Source organism: Amblyomma americanum, chromosome 3, assembly GCF_052857255.1.
Source record: "Amblyomma americanum isolate KBUSLIRL-KWMA chromosome 3, ASM5285725v1, whole genome shotgun sequence".
In the NCBI taxonomy this organism is placed as follows: domain Eukaryota; kingdom Metazoa; phylum Arthropoda; class Arachnida; order Ixodida; family Ixodidae; genus Amblyomma; species Amblyomma americanum.
Genome location: NC_135499.1, coordinates 11,363,439 through 11,384,481, shown reverse-complemented (window position 1 = coordinate 11,384,481; position 21,043 = coordinate 11,363,439).

Sequence of the window (21,043 nt, the reverse complement as noted above, 5' to 3'; positions counted from 1 at the left end):
CAGAAAAGACGGTTTTCGTGACTCCCGACGGCCTTTACCAGTTCAACCGTATGCCCTTCGGTCTCTCGAACGCTCCACCCACCTTCCAGCGTCTCATGGACCGAGTCTTAGGCCATTTGAAGTGGACTATGGCGTTGGTCTACCTGGATGACGTAATTGTCTACGCGGCTACATTTGAAGAACACCAGAGACGCCTCAAACTCGTCCTCGAAGCCCTTACCTCTGCTGGGCTTCGCTTAAAACCAAAAAAATGTTTCTTCGGTTTCGCGGAGGTGACGTACTTGGGTCACGTTGTGAGCCGGCATGGCATCCGTCCCGACTCTGAAAAGCTAAAAGCGCTTACAGCTTACGAAGCTCCCACCACCGCCAAGGAGCTCAAAAGTTTCCTTGGATTTGCTTCGTATTTCCGTCGTTTCATTCCGGACTTTGCCAAGCGCAGCGCTCCATTGACCGCCCTGCTGAAGAAGAATGCACCGTGGAGTTGGACGGAAGCCCAACAGCTCGCGTTTCTTGACGTCAAGCACGCCCTCCTCGAGCCTCCTACATTGGCCCATTACGACGAATCGGCCTCCATCGTCCTCCACACGGATGTCAGCCAAGATGGGCTCGGCGCTGTCCTCCTGCAAGAAGACGAGTCTGGTGACCACAAAGTCCTAGCTTATGCCAGCCGCCAGCTTTCCGACGTTGAGCGCCGCCGCCACTCTTCAGAACTCGAGTGCCTCGCCGTTGTCTGGGCCGTCGAGAAGTTCCGTCCCTACCTGTACGGCCGTCACTTCACCATAGTCACGGACAATAGCGCTCTCACTTGGCTGCAGTCCGCCAAACATTTGAATGCCAAGATTGCACGCTGGTCCCTGCAACTTCAAGAGTACAATTTCACAATAGTGCATCGGCGCGGCTCTGCCCATCAAGATGCCGATTTCCTTTCTCGCCACCCTTGTTCCGTGACGGCTTTGACGGACCTGAGGACTGCACAAACGCAAGATCCCGCCATTGCTGCCATAATCCACTCCCTTGGCAACCCCGCCGGCGCAGGCCTCCGCCAACTACGCCGGGTCTATCGAATGAAGGACGACCTCTTGTGTCATGTGAAGCGGCTCCGTGGTCGACCACCCGTCTGGTTGCCAGTTGTGCCGGCAACACTGCGGTCGCAAATCTTGCGCGGCTTACACGACGCTTCCACGGCTGGTCACCTTGGTCGCGGCAAGATCTGCGCACGAGTGTCGGAGCGGTTTTGGTGGCCTAATATGTCCAGAGATGTCAAGGAACACGTGGCGTCCTGCCAGACATGCCAGTACAGAAAACCGTCCACAGGTGTAACCAAGCCACCCCCGCAGGCTTTTTCGCCACCAAGTTCACCTTTCGAGCTGGTTGGACTGGATCATTTGGGCCCGTTTCCGAAGACGCGTGCCGGCAACCGGTATGTTCTGGTTGCGATCGACTACTTCTCCAAGTGGGTCGAAGCACTGCCCGTTCCAGACACGTCGTCCGCTCATGCCGTCGCGTTTGTGGAACAGCATCTCGTTCTTCGGCACGGTGTTCCCCGGCGCCTCATCACGGACCGTGGGAGCTGCTTTATGTCCCATGAATTCGAGCGAGCCCTCCGCTCCTTCGGCATTGCGCATTCCACTACATCCGTCAATCATCCGCAGTGCAATGGCCTCGTGGAGCGTGTTAACCGTACCCTAACGGATATACTCGCATCCTACGGCGCTCCGTCCCACACAAACTGGGATCGTTTTGTTTCTGCTGCAGCTTTTGCAGTCAACACTGCAGCGCAAGAAACAAAGCATGTGACGCCGTTCTCAGTCGTCTATGGCAGAACGCCCTCCATCCCTCTAGACGCGCAGTTGGGCCTTCCCCATCCTACTGCGTCACCAACTGAATCTGCTCAACGACTTCATTCCGCCCGCCTCGACGCCCAGCGCAACCTCCTCACGGCTCACGCGCGTGTGCAAGCGGCCAACGCGGCAGCACCACCACATCTCCCCTTCCGGCCCGGTGACTTGGTCCTCGTTCGCCGCACCATCCGTGCGACTGGCCGTGCCGCAAAGCTCTTGCCCCGATACCGCGGCCCTTACCGTGTCGTTGCCCGACTCGGCCCCGTGACATACCGCCTCGAAGACCTGCCAGAGCATCGACCATGCGGTGTGCACCACATTTTCCCAGAGCATGTTTCAAACATGAAGCGACATGTCTACGGCGCCTGCAGTGACTCCGACTTAGCTACCGGGTCCTCATCAGTGCCGTCGTCGCCTGCTGGCTCCATGCCTTCCCCACGCAATGCAGTCCCATAAAAGTATCGCCGCTCAATATGCATAAAACTCCCTGAAGTTAGCCTAACCGGTGTGGGACCTTCTTCGGCGACTGCAGACACCTTCGCCCAGCTCACACACTTCGAATTCCACGAAGAGTGTGACCGTTTCCTATCTGCGAGCCCACATTGCATCGCCCCAGGAAACCCTGCATCAAAGCACGGCCTGACTTCTCCGCCCCCCCCCCCCCGGTGGAAAGGTGATACGGGAATAAAAGAAGAGGCGGAGAGCGAGCGCGAGCGGCGAGCGCGCGGCTCTAGCACGAGGGAGATAGAACGAGAAAGCTTGGCCGCCGCCGGTCGTGCTTCGCCGGCTCTCCTCCGTACTGCTGCTATATTTCTCTGGGCGGGCCCGTGGCCACCCCGTGGCATCCCACACCGTAACAGTATTAAGCAAGAAATCATGCTTTCCGCGCAGTTATGAGAGAGAAAGGTTTGACGCGTATCACACGGACACTTGTTAAACCGATGTGTTCAGATCAAGCTCGTTTCTGTCTAAAAGAAATTGTGTCGTTGTATTAAGCACAATACATGCTTTTCGCGCAGTTATGAGTGAAAAAGTTTTCACGCGTATCACACGGACATTCTTAAAACCGATGTGTTCAAATTTAGCTCGTTGCGGTCCAAAAAAGCTTGTCTCATTGTATTAAGCCCGAATACATGCTTTTCGCGAAGTTATGAGAGAAAAATTGGGACGCGTATCACACGTAAGCTTGTAAAGCCGATGTGTTCAGATTTAGCTCGTTTCGGTTTAAATCAGCTTGTCTCGTTGTATTAAGCACGAATAGATGCTTTTCGCGCAGTTATGAGAGAAAAAGTTTGGACGCGTATCACACGGACTCTCCTGAAACCGATGTTTTCATATCTAGCTCGTTTCGCTCTAAAACAGATTGTCTCGTTGTAATAAGCACGAATACATGATTTTCGCGCAGTTATGAGCGAAAACGTTTTGACTTGTATAACACGGACACTTGTAAAACCGATGTGTTCAGAACTAGCTCGTTTCTGTCTTAAACAACTTGTCTCGTTTTGTTAAGCACAATACATGCTTTTCGCCCAGTTATGAGAGAAACTGTTTGGACGCGTATCACATGGACACTTGTAAAGCCGATGTGTTCAGATTTATCTCGTTTCGGTCTAAAACAGCTTGTCTCGTTGTATTGACCAAGAATTCATGCTTTTCTCGCAGTTATGAGAGAAAGATTTGACGCGTATCACACGGACACTTGCGAAACTGATGTGTCCAGATTTATCTCGTTGAGGTCTAAAACAGCTTGTCTCGTTGTATTAAGCACGAATACATGCTTTTCGCGCAGTTATGAGAGAAAATGTTTTGACGCGTATCACACGAACTTTTGTAAAACCGATGTGTTCAGATCTGGCTCGTTTCGCTCCAAAACAGCCTGTCTCGCTGTATTAGGCACGAATGCATGCTTTTTGCGCAGATCTGAGAGAAAAAAATTTACGCGTATCACACTGACACTTGAAAACCGATGTGTCCAGATCTAGCTCGTTTCGCTCTAAAACAGCTTGTCTCGTTGTAATAAGCACGAATACATACTTTTCGCGCAGTTATGAGCGAAAAAGTTTTGACGTGTATCACACGGACACTTGCAAAACCGATGTGTTCAGATCTAGCTCGTTTCTGTCTAAAACAACTTGTCTCGTTGTATTAAGCACAATACATGCTTTTCGCGCAGTTATGAGAGAAAAAGTTTTGACGCGTATCACACGGACATTTTTAAAACCGATGTGTTCAGATCTGGCTCGTTTCGCTCCAAAACAACTTGTCTCGTTGTATTAAGCACGAATGCATGCTTTTTGCGCAGTTCTGAGAGAAAACGTTTTTACGCGTATCACACGGACACTTGTAAAACCGATGTGTTCTGATTTCGCTCGTTTCGATCTAAAACAGTTTGTCTCGTATTAAGCACGAATACATGCTTTTCGCGCAGTTATGGGAGAAAAAGTCTTGACGTGTATCATACGGACACCTGTAAAACCGATGTGTTCAGATCTAGCTCGTTTCGGTCTAAAACAACTTGTCTCGTTGTATTAAGCACGAATACATGCTTTTCGCGCAGTTATGAGAGAAAAAGTTTTGTCGTGTATCATACGGACACTTGTAAAGCCGATGTGTTCAGATCTAGCTCGTTTCGGTCTAAAACAGCTTGTCTCGCTGTATTAAGCACGAATACATACTTTTCGCGCAGTTATGAGCGAAAAAGTTTTGACGTGTATCACACGGACACTTGTAAAACCGATGTGTACAGATCTAGCTCGTTTCTGTTTAAAACAAATTGTCTCGTTGTATTAAGCACAATACATGCTTCTCGCGCAGTTATGAGAAAAAGTTTTGACGCGTATCACACGGACGCTTCTAGAGCCGATGTGTTCAGATTAAGCTCGTTTCGATTTAAACAGCTTGTCTCGTTGTATTAAGCAAGAAATCATGCTTTTGGCGCAGTTATGAGAGAGAAAGGTTTGACGCGTATCACACGGACACTTGTTAAACCGATGTGTTCAGATCAAGCTCGTTTCTGTCTAAAACAAATTGTCTCGTTGTATTAAGCACAATACATGCTTTTTGCGCAGTTATGAGTGAAAACGTTTTGACGCGTATCACACGGACATTTGTAAAACCGATGTGTCCAAATTTAGCAGGTTGCGGTGCAAAACAGCTTCTCTCGTTGTATTAGGCACGAATGCATGCTTTTTGCGCAGTTCTGAGAGAAAAAGTTTACGCGTATCACACTGACACTTGAAAACCGATGTGTTCAGATCTAGCTCGTTTCGCTCTAAAACAGCTTGTCTCGTTGTATTAAGCACGAATACATACTTTTCTCGCAGTTATGAGAGAAAGATTTGACGCGTATCACACGGACACTTGCGAAACTGATGTGTCCAGATTTATCTCGTTGAGGTCTAAAACAGCTTGTCTTGTTCTATTAAGCACGAATACATGCTTTTCGCGCAGTTATGAGAGAAAAAGTCTTGACGCGTATCACACGGACACTTGTAAAACCGATGTGTTCAGATCCAGCTCGTTTCGCTCTGAAACAACTTGTCTGGTTGTATTAAGTTCAAATACATGCTTTTCTCGCGGTTCTGAGAGAAAACGTTTTGACGTGTATCATACGGACACCTGTAAAGCCGATGTGTTCAGATCTAGCTCGTTTCGGTCTAAACAGCTTGTCTCGCTGTATTAAGCACGAATACATGCTTTTTGCGCAGTTATGAGAGAAAAAGTGTTGTGTATCATGCGGACACTTGTAAAGCCGATGTGTTCAGATCTAGCTCGTTCCGGTCTAAAACAGCTTGTCTCGTTGTATTGAGCACGAATTCATGCTTTTCTCGCAGTTATGAGAGAAAGATTTGTTGCGTATCACACGGACACTTGTGAAACCGAGGTGTCCAGATTTATCTCGTTGAGGTCTAAAACAGCTTGTCTCGTTGTATTAAGCACGAATACATGCTTTTCGCGCAGTTATGAGAGAAAATGTTTTGACGCGTATCACACCAACACTTTTAAAACCGATGTGTTCAGGTCTGGCTCGTTTCACTCCAAAACAGCTTGTCTCGTTGTATTAAGCACGAATACATGCTTTTTGCGCAGTTCTGAGAGAAAAAGTTTTTACGCGTATCACACTGACACTTGAAAACCGATGTGTTCAGATCTAGCTCGTTTCGGTCAAAAACAGCTTGTCTCGTTGTATTAGGCACGAATACTTGCTTTTCGCGCAGTTATGAGAGACAAAGTTTTGACGCGTATCACACGGACACTTGTGGAACCGATGTGTTCAGATCAAGCTCGTTTCGCTCTGAAACAGCTTGTCTCGATGTATTAAGTTCAAATACATGCTTTTCTCGCAGTTCTGAGAGAAAAAGTGTTGTGTATCATGCGGACACTTGTAAAGCCGATGTGTTCAGATCTAGCTCGTTTCTGTCTAAAACAGCTTGTCTCGCTGTATTAAGCGCAAATACATGCTTTTCGCGCAGTTATGGGAGAAAAATTTTTGACGTGTATCATACGGACACTTGTAAAGCCGATGTGTTCTGATCTCGCTTGTTTCGCTCTAAAACAGCTTGTCTCGTTGTATTAGGCACGAATACATGCTTTTCGCGAAGTTATGGGAGAAAAAGATTTGACGCGTATCACATGGAAGCTTGTAAAACCGATGTGTTCACATATAGCTCGTTTCGGTCTAAAACAGCATGTCTCGTTGTATTAGGCACGAATACATACTTTTCGCGCAGTTATGAGCGAAAAAGTTTTGACGTGTATCACACGGACACTTGTAAAACCGATGTGTTCAGATCTAGCTTGTTTCTGTCTAAAACAACTTGTCTCGTTGTATTAAGCACAATACATGCTTTTCGCGCAGTTATGAGAGAAAAAGTTTTGACGCGTATCACACGGACGGTTCTAGAGCCGATGTGTTCAGATTAAGCTCGTTTCGATTTAAACAGCTTGTCTCGTTGTATTAAGCAAGAAATCATGCTTTTGGCGCAGTTATGAGAGAGAAAAGTTTGACGCGTATCACACGGACACTTGTTAAACCGATGTGTTCAGATCAAGCTAGTTTCTGTCTAAAACAAATTGTCTCGTTGTATTAAGCACAATACATGCTTTTTGCGCAGTTATGAGTGAAAACGTTTTGACGCGTATCACACGGACATTTGTAAAACCGATGTGTCCAAATTTAGCAGGTTGCGGTGCAAAACAGCTTCTCTCGTTGTATTAGGCACGAATGCATGCTTTTTGCGCAGTTCTGAGAGAAAAAGTTTACGCGTATCACACTGACACTTGAAAACCGATGTGTTCAGATCTAGCTCGTTTCGCTCTAAAACAGCTTGTCTCGTTGTATTAAGCACGAATACATACTTTTCTCGCAGTTATGAGAGAAAGATTTGACGCGTATCACACGGACACTTGCGAAACTGATGTGTCCAGATTTATCTCGTTGAGGTCTAAAACAGCTTGTCTTGTTCTATTAAGCACGAATACATGCTTTTCGCGCAGTTATGACAGAAAATGTTTTGACGCGTATCACACGAACTTTTGTAAAACCGATGTGTTCAGATCTGGCTCGTTTCGCTCCAAAACAGCTTCTCTCGTTGTATTAGGCACGAATGCATGCTTTTTGCGCAGTTCTGAGAGAAAACATTTTACGCGTATCACACTGACACTTGAAACCCGATGTGATCAGATCTAGCTCATTTCGCTCTAAAACAGCTTGTCTCGTTGTATTAAGCACAATACATGCTTTTCGCGCAGTTATGAAAGAAAAAGTTTTGACGCGTATCACACGGACATTTGTAAAACCGATGTGTTCAGATCTGGCTCGTTTCGCTCCAAAACAGCTTGTCTCGTTGTATTAAGCACGAATACATGCTTTTTGCGCACTTCTGAGAGAAAACGTTTTTACGCGTATCACACGGACACCTGTAAAACCGATGTGTTCTGATTTCGCTCGTTTCGATCTAAAACAGTTTGTCTTGTTGTATTAAGCACGAATACATGCTTTTCGCGCAGTTATGAGAGAAAACGTTTTGACGCGTATTCACGAGCACTTGTCACTAGTAAAACCGATGTGTTCAGATCTAGCTCGTTTCGGTCAAATACAGTTTGTCTCGTTGTATTAAGCACGAATACATGCTTTTCGCGCAGTTATGAGAGAAAAAGTCTTGACGCGTATCACACGGACACTTGTAAAACCGATGTGTTCAGATCCAGCTCGTTTCGCTCTGAAACAACTTGTCTGGTTGTATTAAGTTCAAATACATGCTTTTCTCGCGGTTCTGAGAGAAAACGTTTTGACGTGTATCATACGGACACCTGTAAAGCCGATGTGTTCAGATCTAGCTCGTTTCGGTCTAAACAGCTTGTCTCGCTGTATTAAGCACGAATACATGCTTTTTGCGCAGTTATGAGAGAAAAAGTGTTGTGTATCATGCGGACACTTGTAAAGCCGATGTGTTCAGATCTAGCTCGTTCCGGTCTAAAACAGCTTGTCTCGTTGTATTGAGCACGAATTCATGCTTTTCTCGCAGTTATGAGAGAAAGATTTGTTGCGTATCACACGGACACTTGTGAAACTGAGGTGTCCAGATTTATCTCGTTGAGGTCTAAAACAGCTTGTCTCGTTGTATTAAGCACGAATACATGCTTTTCGCGCAGTTATGAGAGAAAATGTTTTGACGCGTATCACACCAACACTTTTAAAACCGATGTGTTCAGGTCTGGCTCGTTTCGCTCCAAAACAGCTTGTCTCGTTGTATTAAGCACGAATACATGCTTTTTGCGCAGTTCTGAGAGAAAAAGTTTTTACGCGTATCACACTGACTCTTGAAAACCGATGTGTTCAGATCTAGCTCGTTTCGGTCAAAAACAGCTTGTCTCGTTGTATTAAGCACGAATACTTGCTTTTCGCGCAGTTATGAGAGACAAAGTTTTGACGCGTATCACACGGACACTTGTGGAGCCGATGTGTTCAGATCAAGCTCGTTTCGCTCTGAAACAGCTTGTCTCGATGTATTAAGTTCAAATACATGCTTTTCTCGCAGTTCTGAGAGAAAAAGTGTTGTGTATCATGCGGACACTTGTAAAGCCGTTGTGTTCAGATCTAGCTCGTTTCGGTCTAAAACAGCTTGTCTCGCTGTATTAAGCGCAAATACATGCTTTTCGCGCAGTTATAAGAGAAAATTTTTGACGTGTATCATACGGACACTTGTAAAGCCGATGTGTTCTGATCTCGCTTGTTTCGCTCTAAAACAGCTTGTCTCGTTGTATTAGGCACGAATACATGCTTTTCGCGAAGTTATGGGAGAAAAAGATTTGACGCGTATTACATGGAAGCTTTTAAAACCGATGTGTTCAGATCTAGCTCGTTTCTGTCTAAAACAACTTGTCTCGTTGTATTAAGCACAATACATGCTTTTCGCGCAGTTATGAGAGAAAACGTTTTGACGCGTATCACACGGACGGTTCTAGAGCCGATGTGTTCAGATTTAGCTCGTTTTGATCTAAACAGCTTGTCTCGTTGTATTAAGAAAGAAATCCTGCTTTTCGCGCAGTTATGAGTGAAAAAGTTTTGACGCGTATCACACGGACATTTGTAAAACCGATGTGTTCAAATTTAGCTCGTTGCGGTCCAAAAAAGCTTGTCTCGTTGTATTAAGCACGAATACATGCTTTTCGCGAAGTTATGAGAGAAAAAGGTGGGACGCGTATCACACGTAAGCTTGTAAAACCGATGTGTTCAGATTTAGCTCGTTTCGGTTTAAATCAGCTTGTCTCGTTGTATTAAGCACGAATACATGCTTTTCGCGCAGTTATGAGAGAAAAAGTTTGGACGCGTATCACACGGACACTTCTAAAACCGATGTTTTCATATCTAGCTCGTTTCGCTCTAAAACAGATTGTCTCGTTGTAATAAGCACGAATACATAATTTTCGCGCAGTTATGAGCAAAAACGTTTTGACTTGTATAACACGGACACTTGTAAAACCGATGTGTTCAGAACTAGCTCGTTTCTGTCTTAAACAACTTGTCTCGTTGTGTTAAGCACAATACATGCTTTTCGCGCAGTTATGAGAGAAACAGTTTGGACGCGTATCACATGGACACTTGTAAAGCCGATGTGTTCAGATTTATCTCGTTTCGGTCTAAAACAGCTTGTCTCGTTGTATTGACCAAGAATTCATGCTTTTCTCGCAGTTATGAGAGAAAGATTTGACGCGTATCACACGGACACTTGCGAAACTGATGTGTCCAGATTTACCTCGTTGAGGTCTAAAACAGCTTGTCTCGTTGTATTAAGCACGAATACATGCTTTTCGCGCAGTTATGAGAGAAAATGTTTTGACGCGTATCACACGAACTTTTGTAAAACCGATGTGTTCAGATCTGGCTCGTTTCGCTTCAAAACAGCTTGTCTCGTTGTATTAGGCACGAATGCATGCTTTTTGCGCAGATCTGAGAGAAAAAAATTTACGCGTATCACACTGACACTTGAAAACCGATGTGTTCAGATCTAGCTCGTTTCGCTCTAAAACAGCTTGTTCGTTGTAATAAGCACGAATACTTACTTTTCGCGCAGTTATGAGAGAAAAAGTTTTGACGTGTATCACACGGACACTTGCAAAACCGATGTGTTCAGATCTAGCTCGTTTCTGTCTAAAACAACTTGTCTCGTTGTATTAAGCACAATACATGCTTTTCGCGCAGTTATGAGAGAAAAAGTTTTGACGCGTATCACACGGACACTTGTAAAACCGATGTGTTCTGATTTCGCTCGTTTCGATCTAAAACAGTTTCTCTCGTTGTATTAAGCACGAATACATGCTTTTCGCGAAGTTATGAGAGAGAAAGGTGGGACGCGTATCACACGTAAGCTTGTAAAACCGATGTGTTCAGATTTAGCTCGTTTCGGTTTAAATCAGCTTGTCTCGTTGTATTAAGCACGAATACATGCTTTTCGCGCTGTTATAAGAGAAAAAGTTTGGACGCGTATCACACGGACTCTCCTGAAACCGATGTTTTCATATCTAGCTCGTTTCGCTCTAAAACAGATTGTCTCGTTGTAATAAGCACGAATACATGATTTTCGCGCAGTTATGAGCGAAAACGTTTTGACTTGTATAACACGGACACTTGTAAAACCGATGTGTTCAGAACTAGCTCGTTTCTGTCTTAAACAACTTGTCTCGTTGTGTTAAGCACAATACATGCTTTTCGCGCAGTTATGAGAGAAACAGTTTGGACGCGTATCACATGGACACTTGTAAAGCCGATGTGTTCAGATTTATCTCGTTTCGGTCTAAAACAGCTTGTCTCGTTGTATTGACCAAGAATTCATGCTTTTCTCGCAGTTATGAGAGAAAGATTTGACGCGTATCACACGGACACTTGCGAAACTGATGTGTCCAGATTTACCTCGTTGAGGTCTAAAACAGCTTGTCTCGTTGTATTAAGCACGAATACATGCTTTTCGCGCAGTTATGAGAGAAAATGTTTTGATGCGTATCACACGAACTTTTGTAAAACCGATGTGTTCAGATCTGGCTCGTTTCGCTCCAAAACAGCTTGTCTCGTTGTATTAGGCACGAATGCATGCTTTTTGCGCAGATCTGAGAGAAAAAAATTTACGCGTATCACACTGACACTTGAAAACCGATGCGTTCAGATCTAGCTCGTTTCGCTCTAAAACAGCTTGTTCGTTGTAATAAGCACGAATACATACTTTTCGCGCAGTTATGAGAGAAAAAGTTTTGACGTGTATCACACGGACACTTGCAAAACCGATGTGTTCAGATCTAGCTCGTTTCTGTCTAAAACAACTTGTCTCGTTGTATTAAGCACAATACATGCTTTTCGCGCAGTTATGAGAGAAAAAGTTTTGACGCGTATCACACGGACATTTTTAAAACCGATGTGTTCAGATCTGGCTCGTTTCGCTCCAAAACAACTTGTCTCGTTGTATTAAGCACGAATACATCCTTTTTGCGCAGTTCTGAGAGAAAACGTTTTTACGCGTATCACACGGACACTTGTAAAACCGATGTGTTCTGATTTCGCTCGTTTCGATCTAAAACAGTTTGTCTCGTTGTATTAAGCACGAATACATGCTTTTCGCGCAGTTATGGGGAGAAAAAGTCTTGACGTGTATCATACGGACACCTGTAAAACCGATGTGTTCAGATCTAGCTCGTTTCGGTCTTAAACAGCTTGTCTCGCTGTATTAAGCACGAATACATGCTTTTCGCGCAGTTATGAGAGAAAAAGTTTTGTCGTGTATCATACGGACACTTGTAAAGCCGATGTGTTCAGATCTAGCTCGTTTCGGTCTAAAACAGCTTGTCTCGCTGTATTAAGCACGAATACATACTTTTCGCGCAGATATGAGCGAAAAAGTTTTGACGTGTATCACACGGACACTTGTAAAACCGATGTGTTCAGATCTAGCTCGTTTCGATCTAAAACAGTTTGTCTCGTTGTATTAAGCACGAATACATGCTTTTTGCGAAGTTATGAGAGAAAAAGGTGGGACGCGTATCACACGTAAGCTTGTAAAACCGATGTGTTCAGATTTAGCTCGTTTCGGTTTAAATCAGCTTGTCTCGTTGTATTAAGCACGAGTACATGCTTTTCGCGCAGTTATAAGAGAAAAAGTTTGGACGCGTATCACACGGACTCTCCTGAAACCGATGTTTTCATATCTAGCTCGTTTCGCTCTAAAACAGATTGTCTCGTTGTAATAAGCACGAATACATGATTTTCGCGCAGTTATGAGCGAAAACGTCTTGACTTGTATAACACGGACACTTGTAAAACCGATGTGTTCAGAACTAGCTCGTTTCTGTCTTAAACAACTTGTCTCGTTGTGTTAAGCACAATACATGCTTTTCGCGCAGTTATGAGAGACAGTTTGGACGCGTATCACATGGACACTTGTAAAGCCGATGTGTTCAGATTTATCTCGTTTCGGTCTAAAACAGCTTGTCTCGTTGTATTGACCAAGAATTCATGCTTTTCTCGCAGTTATGAGAGAAAAATTTGACGCGTATCACACGGACACTTGCGAAACTGATGTGTCCAGATTTACCTCGTTGAGGTCTAAAACAGCTTGTCTCTTTGTATTAAGCACGAATACATGCTTTTCGCGCAGTTATGAGAGAAAATGTTTTGACGCGTATCACACGGACACTTGTAAAACCGATGTGTTCAGATCCAGCTCGTTTCGCTCTGAAACAACTTGTCTGGTTGTATTAAGTTCAAATACATGCTTTTCTCGCGGTTCTGAGAGAAAACGTTTTGACGTGTATCATACGGACACCTGTAAAGCCGATGTGTTCAGATCTAGCTCGTTTCGGTCTAAACAGCTTGTCTCGCTGTATTAAGCACGAATACATGCTTTTTGCGCAGTTATGAGAGAAAAAGTGTTGTGTATCATGCGGACACTTGAAAACCGATGTGTTCAGATCTAGCTCGTTTCGGTCAAAAACAGCTTGTCTCGTTGTATTAGGCACGAATACTTGCTTTTCGCGCAGTTATGAGAGACAAAGTTTTGACGCGTATCACACGGACACTTGTGGAACCGATGTGTTCAGATCAAGCTCGTTTCACTCTGAAACAGCTTGTCTCGATGTATTAAGTTCAAATACATGCTTTTCTCGCAGTTCTGAGAGAAAAAGTGTTGTGTATCATGCGGACACTTGTAAAGCCGATGTGTTCAGATCTAGCTCGTTTCGGTCTAAAACAGCTTGTCTCGCTGTATTAAGCGCAAATACATGCTTTTCGCGCAGTTATGGGAGAAAAATTTTTGACGTGTATCATACGGACACTTGTAAAGCCGATGTGTTCTGATCTCGCTTGTTTCGCTCTAAAACAGCTTGTCTCGTTGTATTAGGCACGAATACATGCTTTTCGCGAAGTTATGGGAGAAAAAGATTTGACGCGTATCACATGGAAGCTTGTAAAACCGATGTGTTCACATATAGCTCGTTTCGGTCTAAAACAGCATGTCTCGTTGTATTAGGCACGAATACATACTTTTCGCGCAGTTATGAGCGAAAAAGTTTTGACGTGTATCACACGGACACTTGTAAAACCGATGTGTTCAGATCTAGCTTGTTTCTGTCTAAAACAACTTGTCTCGTTGTATTAAGCACAATACATGCTTTTCGCGCAGTTATGAGAGAAAACGTTTTGACGCGTATCACACGGACGGTTCTAGAGCCGATGTGTTCAGATTAAGCTCGTTTCGATTTAAACAGCTTGTCTCGTTGTATTAAGCAAGAAATCATGCTTTTGGCGCAGTTATGAGAGAGAAAGGTTTGACGCGTATCACACGGACACTTGTTAAACCGATGTGTTCAGATCAAGCTCGTTTCTGTCTAAAACAAATTGTCTCGTTGTATTAAGCACAATACATGCTTTTTGCGCAGTTATGAGTGAAAACGTTTTGACGCGTATCACACGGACATTTGTAAAACCGATGTGTCCAAATTTAGCAGGTTGCGGTGCAAAACAGCTTCTCTCGTTGTATTAGGCACGAATGCATGCTTTTTGCGCAGTTCTGAGAGAAAAAGTTTACGCGTATCACACTGACACTTGAAAACCGATGTGTTCAGATCTAGCTCGTTTCGCTCTAAAACAGCTTGTCTCGTTGTATTAAGCACGAATACATACTTTTCTCGCAGTTATGAGAGAAAGATTTGACGCGTATCACACGGACACTTGCGAAACTGATGTGTCCAGATTTATCTCGTTGAGGTCTAAAACAGCTTGTCTTGTTCTATTAAGCACGAATACATGCTTTTCGCGCAGTTATGACAGAAAATGTTTTGACGCGTATCACACGAACTTTTGTAAAACCGATGTGTTCAGATCTGGCTCGTTTCGCTCCAAAACAGCTTCTCTCGTTGTATTAGGCACGAATGCATGCTTTTTGCGCAGTTCTGAGAGAAAACATTTTACGCGTATCACACTGACACTTGAAAACCGATGTGATCAGATCTAGCTCATTTCGCTCTAAAACAGCTTGTCTCGTTGTATTAAGCACAATACATGCTTTTCGCGCAGTTATGAGAGAAAAAGTTTTGACGCGTATCACACGGACATTTGTAAAACCGATGTGTTCAGATCTGGCTCGTTTCGCTCCAAAACAGCTTGTCTCGTTGTATTAAGCACGAATACATGCTTTTTGCGCACTTCTGAGAGAAAACGTTTTTACGCGTATCACACGGACACCTGTAAAACCGATGTGTTCTGATTTCGCTCCTTTCAATCTAAAACAGTTTGTCTTGTTGTATTAAGCACGAATACATGCTTTTCGCGCAGTTATGAGAGAAAAAGTTTTGACGCGTGTTCACGAGCACTTGTCACTAGTAAAACCGATGTGTTCAGATCTAGCTCGTTTCGGTCAAATACAGCTTGTCTCGTTGTATTAAGCACGAATACATGCTTTTCGCGCAGTTATGAGAGAAAAAGTCTTGACGCGTATCACACGGACTCTTGTAAAACCGATGTGTTCAGATCCAGCTCGTTTCGCTCTGAAACAACTTGTCTGGTTGTATTAAGTTCAAATACATGCTTTTCTCGCGGTTCTGAGAGAAAACGTTTTGACGTGTATCATACGGACACCTGTAAAGCCGATGTGTTCAGATCTAGCTCGTTTCGGTCTAAACAGCTTGTCTCGCTGTATTAAGCACGAATACATGCTTTTTGCGCAGTTATGAGAGAAAAAGTGTTGTGTATCATGCGGACACTTGTAAAGCCGATGTGTTCAGATCTAGCTCGTTCCGGTCTAAAACAGCTTGTCTCGTTGTATTGAGCACGAATTCATGCTTTTCTCGCAGTTATGAGAGAAAGATTTGTTGCGTATCACACGGACACTTGTGAAACTGAGGTGTCCAGATTTATCTCGTTGAGGTCTAAAACAGCTTGTCTCGTTGTATTAAGCACGAATACATGCTTTTCGCGCAGTTATGAGAGAAAATGTTTTGACGCGTATCACACCAACACTTTTAAAACCGATGTGTTCAGGTCTGGCTCGTTTCGCTCCAAAACAGCTTGTCTCGTTGTATTAAGCACGAATACATGCTTTTTGCGCAGTTCTGAGAGAAAAAGTTTTTACGCGTATCACACTGACACTTGAAAACCGATGTGTTCAGATCTAGCTCGTTTCGGTCAAAAACAGCTTGTCTCGTTGTATTAAGCACGAATACTTGCTTTTCGCGCAGTTATGAGAGACAAAGTTTTGACGCGTATCACACGGACACTTGTGGAGCCGATGTGTTCAGATCAAGCTCGTTTCGCTCTGAAACAGCTTGTCTCGATGTATTAAGTTCAAATACATGCTTTTCTCGCAGTTCTGAGAGAAAAAGTGTTGTGTATCATGCGGACACTTGTAAAGCCGATGTGTTCAGATCTAGCTCGTTTCGGTCTAAAACAGCTTGTCTCGCTGTATTAAGCGCAAATACATGCTTTTCGCGCAGTTATAAGAGAAAATTTTTGACGTGTATCATACGGACACTCGTAAAGCCGATGTTTTCTGATCTCGCTTGTTTCGCTCTAAAACAGCTTGTCTCGTTGTATTAGGCACGAATACATGCTTTTCGCGAAGTTATGGGAGAAAAAGATTTGACGCGTATCACATGGAAGCTTGTAAAACCGATGTGTTCAGATCTAGCTCGTTTCTGTCTAAAACAACTTGTCTCGTTGTATTAAGCACAATACATGCTTTTCGCGCAGTTATGAGAGAAAACGTTTTGACGCGTATCACACGGACGGTTCTAGAGCCGATGTGTTCAGATTTAGCTCGTTTTGATCTAAACAGCTTGTCTCGTTGTATTAAGAAAGAAATCCTGCTTTTCGCGCAGTTATGAGTGAAAAAGTTTTGACGCGTATCACACGGACATTTGTAAAACCGATGTGTTCAAATTTAGCTCGTTGCGGTCCAAAAAAGCTTGTCTCGTTGTATTAAGCACGAATACATGCTTTTCGCGAAGTTATGAGAGAAAAAGGTGGGACGCGTATCACACGTAAGCTTGTAAAACCGATGTGTTCAGATTTAGCTCGTTTCGGTTTAAATCAGCTTGTCTCGTTGTATTAAGCACGAATACATGCTTTTCGCGCAGTTATGAAAGAAAAAGTTTGGACGCGTATCACACGGACACTTCTAAAACCGATGTTTTCATATCTAGCTCGTTTCGCTCTAAAACAGATTGTCTCGTTGTAATAAGCACGAATACATAATTTTCGCGCAGTTATGAGCAAAAACGTTTTGACTTGTATAACACGGACACTTGTAAAACCGATGTGTTCAGAACTAGCTCGTTTCTGTCTTAAACAACTTGTCTCGTTGTGTTAAGCACAATACATGCTTTTCGCGCAGTTATGAGAGAAACAGTTTGGACGCGTATCACATGGACACTTGTAAAGCCGATGTGTTCAGATTTATCTCGTTTCGGTCTAAAACAGCTTGTCTCGTTGTATTGACCAAGAATTCATGCTTTTCTCGCAGTTATGAGAGAAAGATTTGACGCGTATCACACGGACACTTGCGAAACTGATGTGTCCAGATTTACCTCGTTGAGGTCTAAAACAGCTTGTCTCGTTGTATTAAGCACGAATACATGCTTTTCGCGCAGTTATGAGAGAAAATGTTTTGACGCGTATCACACGAACTTTTGTAAAACCGATGTGTTCAGATCTGGCTCGTTTCGCTCCAAAACAGCTTGTCTCGTTGTATTAGGCACGAATGCATGCTTTTTGCGCAGATCTGAGAGAAAAAAATTTACGCGTATCACACTGACACTTGAAAACCGATGTGTTCAGATCTAGCTCGTTTCGCTCTAAAACAGCTTGTTCGTTGTAATAAGCACGAATACATACTTTTCGCGCAGTTATGAGAGAAAAAGTTTTGACGTGTATCACACGGACACTTGCAAAACCGATGTGTTCAGATCTAGCTCGTTTCTGTCTAAAACAACTTGTCTCGTTGTATTAAGCACAATACATGCTTTTCGCGCAGTTATGAGAGAAAAAGTTTTGACGCGTATCACACGGACACTTGTAAAACCGATGTGTTCTGATTTCGCTCGTTTCGATCTAAAACAGTTTGTCTCGTTGTATTAAGCACGAATACATGCTTTTCGCAAAGTTATGAGAGAAAAAGGTGGGACGCGTATCACACGTAAGCTTGTAAAACCGATGTGTTCAGATTTAGCTCGTTTCGGTTTAAATCAGCTTGTCTCGTTGTATTAGGCACGAATACATGCTTTTCGCGCAGTTATAAGAGAAAAAGTTTGGACGCGTATCACACGGACTCTCCTGAAACCGATGTTTTCATATCTAGCTCGTTTCGCTCTAAAACAGATTGTCTCGTTGTAATAAGCACGAATACATGATTTTCGCGCAGTTATGAGCGAAAACGTTTTGACTTGTATAACACGGACACTTGTAAAACCGATGTGTTCAGAACTAGCTCGTTTCTGTCTTAAACAACTTGTCTCGTTGTGTTAAGCACAATACATGCTTTTCGCGCAGTTATGAGAGAAACAGTTTGGACGCGTATCACATGGACACTTGTAAAGCCGATGTGTTCAGATTTATCTCGTTTCGGTCTAAAACAGCTTGTCTCGTTGTATTGACCAAGAATTCATGCTTTTCTCGCAGTTATGAGAGAAAGATTTGACGCGTATCACACGGACACTTGCGAAACTGATGTGTCCAGATTTACCTCGTTGAGGTCTAAAACAGCTTGTCTCGTTGTATTAAGCACTAATACATGCTTTTCGCGCAGTTATGAGAGAAAATGTTTTGACGCGTATCACACGAACTTTTGTAAAACCGATGTGTTCAGATCTAGCTCGTTTCGCTCCAAAACAGCTTGTCTCGTTGTATTAGGCACAATACATGCTTTTCGCGCAGTTATGAGAGAAAAAGTTTTGACGCGTATCACACGGACATTTTTAAAACCGATGTGTTCAGATCTGGCTCGTTTCGCTCCAAAACAACTTGTCTCGTTGTATTAAGCACGAATACATCCTTTTTGCGCAGTTCTGAGAGAAAACGTTTTTACGCGTATCACACGGACACTTGTAAAACCGATGTGTTCTGATTTCGCTCGTTTCGATCTAAAACAGTTTGTCTCGTTGTATTAAGCACGAATACATGCTTTTCGCGCAGTTATGGGGAGAAAAAGTCTTGACGTGTATCATACGGACACCTGTAAAACCGATGTGTTCAGATCTAGCTCGTTTCGGTCTTAAACAGCTTGTCTCGCTGTATTAAGCACGAATACATGCTTTTCGCGCAGTTATGAGAGAAAAAGTTTTGTCGTGTATCATACGGACACTTGTAAAGCCGATGTGTTCAGATCTAGCTCGTTTCGGTCTAAAACAGCTTGTCTCGCTCTATTAAGCACGAATACATACTTTTCGCGCAGATATGAGCGAAAACGTTTTGACGTGTATCACACGGACACTTGTAAAACCGATGTGTTCAGATCTAGCTCGTTTCGATCTAAAACAGTTTGTCTCGTTGTATTAAGCACGAATACATGCTTTTCGCGAAGTTATGAGAGAAAAAGGTGGGACGCGTATCACACGTAAGCTTGTAAAACCGATGTGTTCAGATTTAGCTCGTTTCGGTTTAAATCAGCTTGTCTCGTTGTATTAAGCACGAATACATGCTTTTCGCGCAGTTATAAGAGAAAAAGTTTGGACGCGTATCACACGGACTCTCCTGAAACCGATGTTTTCATATCTAGCTCGTTTCGCTCTAAAACAGATTGTCTCGTTGTAATAAGCACGAATACATGATTTTCGCGCAGTTATGAGCGAAAACGTCTTGACTTGTATAACACGGACACTTGTAAAACCGATGTGTTCAGAACTAGCTCGTTGAGGTCTAAAACAGCTTGTCTCGTTGTATTAAGCACGAATACATGCTTTTCGCGCAGTTATGAGAGAAAATGTTTTGACGCGTATCACACGAACTTTTGTAAAACCGATGTGTTCAGATCTGGCTCGTTTCGCTCCAAAACAGCTTCTCTCGTTGTATTAGGCACGAATGCATGCTTTTTGCGCAGTTCTGAGAGAAAACATTTTACGCGTATCACACTGACACTTGAAAACCGATGTGATCAGATCTAGCTCATTTCGCTCTAAAACAGCTTGTCTCGTTGTATTAAGCACAATACATGCTTTTCGCGCAGTTATGAGAGAAAAAGTTTTGACGCGTATCACACGGACATTTGTAAAACCGATGTGTTCAGATCTGGCTCGTTTCGCTCCAAAACAGCTTGTCTCGTTGTATTAAGCACGAATACATTCTTTTTGCGCACTTCTGAGAGAAAACGTTTTTACGCGTATCACACGGACACCTGTAAAACCGATGTGTTCTGATTTCGCTCGTTTCGATCTAAAACAGTTTGTCTTGTTGTATTAAGCACGAATACATGCTTTTCGCGCAGTTATGAGAGAAAAAGTTTTGACGCGTATTCACGAGCACTTGTCACTAGTAAAACCGATGTGTTCAGATCTAGCTCGTTTCGGTCAAATACAGCTTGTCTCGTTGTATTAGGCACGAATACATGCTTTTCGCGCAGTTATGAGAGAAAAAGTCTTGACGCGTATCACACGGACTCTTGTAAAACCGATGTGTTCAGATCCAGCTCGTTTCGCTCTGAAACAACTTGTCTGGTTGTATTAAGTTCAAATACATGCTTTTCTCGCGGTTCTGAGAGAAAACGTTTTGACGTGTATCATACGGACACCTGTAAAGCCGATGTGTTCAGATCTAGCTCGTTTCGGTCTAAACAGCTTGTCTCGCTGTATTAAGCACGAATACATGATTTTGCGCAGTTATGAGAGAAAAAGTGTTGTGTATCATGCGGACACTTGTAAAGCCGATGTGTTCAGATCTAGCTCGTTCCGGTCTAAAACAGCTTGTCTCGTTGTATTGAGCACGAATTCATGCTTTTCTCGCAGTTATGAGAGAAAGATTTGTTGCGTATCACACGGACACTTGTGAAACTGAGGTGTCCAGATTTATCTCGTTGAGGTCTAAAACAGCTTGTCTCGTTGTATTAAGCACGAATACATGCTTTTCGCGCAGTTATGAGAGAAAATGTTTTGACGCGTATCACACCAACACTTTTAAAACCGATGTGTTCAGGTCTGGCTCGTTTCGCTCCAAAACAGCTTGTCTCGTTGTA